The 4,751-nt window shown below is 55.1% G+C and overlaps 1 protein-coding gene across 1 annotated transcript in view; it reads right to left on the minus strand.

Annotated features, from left to right (window-relative positions):
- HPSE2 (heparanase 2 (inactive)) overlaps positions 1 to 4,751 on the minus strand; it is a gene marked incomplete at both ends in the record, with an annotated part of 98,119 nt that overhangs the window by 2,315 nt on the left and 91,053 nt on the right. The gene's annotated exons all lie outside the window — the stretch shown is intronic.

The following is a 4,751-nucleotide window of genomic DNA, read 5'->3' on the forward strand; positions in this document are numbered from 1 at the left end:
GGGAAAGAGCAGTCTCAGGCACTCCCCAGCCATTCTGCAGCATGAGGTTCTGGCCCTGCCACTGCTCTGGGCACACCAGGTGATGCCAGGCAGACAGAACCTCTCACGCTGCTTCTGTGGATGCTGCCTGCGGCTGCACTGAGCACCACCTAGGTGCTGGGGCACCCTCACACGCATGAGCGCTCTGGATAAACAGCCTCTGTGCTACCCAGACTGGCTGCCCCAGAGGGACCATGTGCCCCAGTGACATTGGGATGATTCCTCATCCCAGTCAGCAATGTCGAACTGCCAGCAGCGATGGTCGTGCTGACACCAGGGAATGCTCTGCCCAGCAGTGTCTGACCCACACAGTGAGAAGGGCTGCTGATAGGGAAAGGAGCATGAATCAAGTACCCTGTGGCATTTCACACTGCCTGGGGAGGCACGAGGAAACACCTGCATGGTCAGGATAGCAGCAGGAAGGGGTCTGCCAGGTCAGAGGGGTGTGTGGGGGGAATGAAGTCTTCAGAGTCCCAGGCTACAGGGCAGGATGGGCAAGTGGAAATGCAGATCAGGTCCATCCCATGGTGTCCATCCCATGGGTAGAAAGCCCTCACACAGCCCCCAGTTAACATGCATTTGGGGTGAAGAGGCCCCCAGATGAAACACAGAGCAGTGCTGCAGCACCGACCAGCACGAGGCAAGAGCCCACTGGCCAGACTGGACTGCTGCCACCATTCTCTCTCCAGCCCAGCTCAGCAGAGGCTGACTTGTTCCAGCAGTGCTGGGCTGGTCTGGCAAAGGGAGAGCCAAACCCACTTCCCACTCTCTGGGTGAGCTTTTGCCACAGTGCTGGAGGAAGAGGCACCTCCTGCTCTCCTCGTGTTGCTCCCAGCCAAAACCACGGGGCTTTGAGCCACACCAGTCTGGTAAATGCTTCCCCTGAAAACCTTGGGCCTCGGAGGAGATGCAGGGGGAAGGGAGAGGCATGACACATGCTGTTCCTGAGGTGTGTGCCACTGTCCCTGTCCCTCCTTGCTGGTGGTGCTGCCCCACACTCTGGGGATGTCTCTGCCTGCACCATGCTGCAGGGGCTGTGCCAGCCACCCCACTTGGGCTCACGGCAGGCAGAAGCAGTGCCCAACACACTGCTGGCTCCCTACTGAGCCACACTGATTAGCAGGCGTCATTAATAGGTAATTACTTGAGTTTACAGTGAGGCCAAAGGTGGGCACAGATTGCAGTGTTCAGCCCCACAGTCATGAGTTAGAAGTAAATGAGTGCCCTGAAACACCTGTCAGTCAGTCTTAAGTCTTAGAGGCCAGAAACTTCATGGCTCCTCTCAAAATTTCCATATGGGTCTCAAGAGCTTTCTGCAGGAGGTTCATGATGGCCTTGTCATGATGGGGAGTTGGCACCAGCAGCTCCAGCCTTTGGCTGAGGACCTGCCCCCCTGGCAGGGGGGTCCCTGGGGGTTTGCTGCTTCGATGTCAGCGTCCCTCCACTCTCAAGGTTCATCAGCAGTAAGGTTTGCAGTGTGGGGGTGCGAGGAGCTGCACAGCGCTGTGACCTGCCCTGGTTGCTGCCAAGCCTCACATCTCGGCACACACTCTTCCCAAGGGTGCTCTGACAAACACTGCTCCCCTGCAGAGCTGGGGGACCTGAGCCCAGGGGCTCCTGCCGCTGTGGCTCACAGGCAGAGCTGTGCTGTTCAGCATCTGCTGGGCTGGGCACAAGGACAGATGCTTGGCTCTCTGGGAATCACTGGACACGTTTTGTAAGCTTCTGGTCCAGCCAAGTGTACAAAGCTTTTCTGAGAAGAACTGTGCAGATGCCATGAGATGGGTAAGGCAGTCAGCACGGATGCAGGGTGAGCTGTTCTGCTGTGTGAGATGACCATGGCTGAGCAGTATTTCGGCACAGGCAATGCCCCCGAGGCACCACGGGGACAGACCTCTCCCTCCAGCATCTGCTGGAGGTGAGGGAAGAGCAGTGATTTTAGCTTGCCTTCCTGGCAAGGCTAGCTCTGAGGTTTCCATTTCAAGAAGGTTGTGGAAATACAAAGAGAGTTCAAAAGAGGGCCGGAAAAATGACCCAGGGCTGGAAAAGGAGTCATCAGCACCAGCCTTGAGGGCCTCGAGCTCATCAGCTTACTGCAGGGAAGCACTGAGGACAGCTGCAGCTTTTCACATCATCGCAAGCCCGCTTGTGGCAGGGGCCAAAACCATGTTACTTGCAATAAATTACCAAGAGGTGGCGACACCGAGCATTTGGATGATGAATTACACACACACCTAGCATGGTGGAAACAAACCTGCTGGGTGTGGGCACTTGCCCCAGCTAAGATGGTGCTCAGGGGCCGCTTCTACCACTGGCACGAGTGAAGTGGGGTTGCTGGGCACCTGCAGCTACTGGCTCCTGTTCAAAGAGTGACCAGCTCGGGTTAAAAAATCTCAGGTTGGCTGCAACTGGGGTGGTTTTTCAAAAGATCAGTGATCTCTCCCCAGACTCCTGACAGCAGCTGGAACCCCGTCCCACACGGCAAACCCTGTGTAAGTGTAGCTCCCAGGCTGGCAGTGCCCACGTGCCCCTTTCAAAGACAAGTGCCCGCCTTGCAGTGTGGTGCGGGGCATCCCAACAGAGGCAGCCCCGGCAATGCCCAGGGAGATGCGCGGCTCCAACCTGTGCAACCACAGAAAGGATTTGGATTTTGGAGTCACAGAGGGCTGCTGCTGTGAGGGCTGAGCCAGCAATACAGCTGTAGCAGTAGAGGAGGAATAGCAGACAGGAATCTGGTCTGCTATGAGTGCCCTGGGAATCAAGGGAGCTTTCTTGCTTTAATTACTGTGCAGAGCCATTAAGCAGTGCTGTCAGTGCAGCCCTCAGAGCTACGGATGAGGAGCACCTGAAGACAGAGCTGCCCTGCACCTCAGGAGGTCTCTGGCTGGGACTTCTGATTTATGGGCAAGGTGCTTGTCTCAAGTGAGATGATGTTCGGAGCTCAGGCCAGCCGCACCTTCTGAGCCCCGTGGGGCCAGTGAAGACCCACAAGCTTTCCAATAGGCAGGAAAGACCCAAGGGGTCCCATTTGATCTCTTCACACATTTTAATTCATTGCAGGAGCTTTTAGAGGCTTCAGCTTTTGGAATCAAGGCTGATTAGGGAGACCTTCAGACAGACCTATTAACCAGCTCCTCCAGTCTCCAGAGCCACCAGAAAGGTCACAGGCACATATCACCATGGTCTCTCCTAGAGGCAGCGAAGAAGCTTTACAGCCCACCTGAGTTCGCTCAGCTCCATGCTCACCATGTGTGAGAATACGTTGCCATAACCAGAAAACCGGAGTATGAGAGCCATAGTCTTCTGGTCTCTTGGGGGCTGGCAGCAGAATTTCAAGCAAGCAGGCTGCCGACCCCATGGTGCACAGCCTCCTCCTGCTGGGGCTGAGCATGGCTCTCTGCCTCCGTGTCACCGGCAGCATCAGCTGGCTGCTGCCCGCCTTCCTCCTCTTCCTCTTGCTTCCTCCCTCTTCTAAAGCTGCCCAAGATCTTCCTCTGTCGCTCACGCATGCTCAAGTTTCAACAGCCTGTTGTTTAGATTGCTCCATTCCTCCACCTTTATCTGCATTTTTCCACAGTCCAAGCAACCCGTACAGAGATACAGGCTGCCTAGACTGCTTTCCCGTTCATCACAGGATGAGAGAGCTTTGCTCTTTTATTCCTCTGTTGAGCCTGATGGCTCATTTTTGGCAAAAGCACCTTCCAAAAAAGTAGTGATGTGGTTATGAGGGCTTGGAGGAATGGAGAAGCCGCCACTTCCCAGGGAGTCCGTTCCAGCGGTAAAACATCCGCACTGTTAACAATCCCACTCCTTATTTTCAGCTAGAATTTGTCTGGCTTCAGCTTCCAACCAGTGGTTCTTGTTCTTCCTTTTTCCAGTAGATTAAAGAGATCCTCTGCATCCAAAGCTTTCTCCCTGCGGAGGTCCTTACATCCTGTTCAAGCCACGGCTGGTCATCCCTTCAGCAAGAGGGATGCCGCTTTTAGCATTATCCCAGAGTTTTATGTGCTTTTCAGACTGTGGGAGTTCAAGGCTTTCTCACCCAAACCCTGTGCAAGGTCCTGCGGCAAGCAGAGCAGGGCCAAGCCTCTACTCACAGGGAACATTTGCTGAAGTCAGAATGATCAGATCCAGAAGCGGGCACTGATGCTGTCCGTAGGAGCTCGCATGCACCCATCCTCAGCGGCGTGAGCCGTCTGCTGTTTTGTGCGTGCACCCTCTCTGCGTGGAGGGCCTGAAGAGCTGACCACTTGGTGAGCAGTCTCCTGCAACATCCGCTGCTGTGCTGGGGGAGTTTGCAAGTGTTCTCTGAACATCACGGGAGACGCTCCAGAGAGATCTATGAAAGGGGAACAGCACTCCTTCTAGCACCAAAAGAGAGGGCTTCAGGTGGACTGGGCTGTCAGGAGCCCGTGGCACCTGCAGGGGATGGGGCCAGCACACACAGAGATGCTGCAGCAAAGTGGCCCCTTGCCTCTTCCCTTTGCTCTGCCCACACAGCCCTACTTCTCCTAGGCAAGACAGACCATTATTTTCATCCAGACAATTGCACTTATGAAAGGATCAGTCAGAATTGCCCAATTCTCTTCTTGCTTGGCCTTGGTCCCTGAAGATGCCCACCACCAAAGCTGCTGACTATGTGTCCGTTGCTTTCACTGTGCTGATTCTCTTCCTTCCTGCTCTAACAGCTGTGAACTCCTCATCTCACACCA

The sequence above is a fragment of the Buceros rhinoceros genome, unplaced genomic scaffold, assembly GCF_000710305.1.
Source record: "Buceros rhinoceros silvestris isolate BGI_N320 unplaced genomic scaffold, ASM71030v1 scaffold11035, whole genome shotgun sequence".
Lineage (NCBI taxonomy): Eukaryota > Metazoa > Chordata > Aves > Bucerotiformes > Bucerotidae > Buceros > Buceros rhinoceros.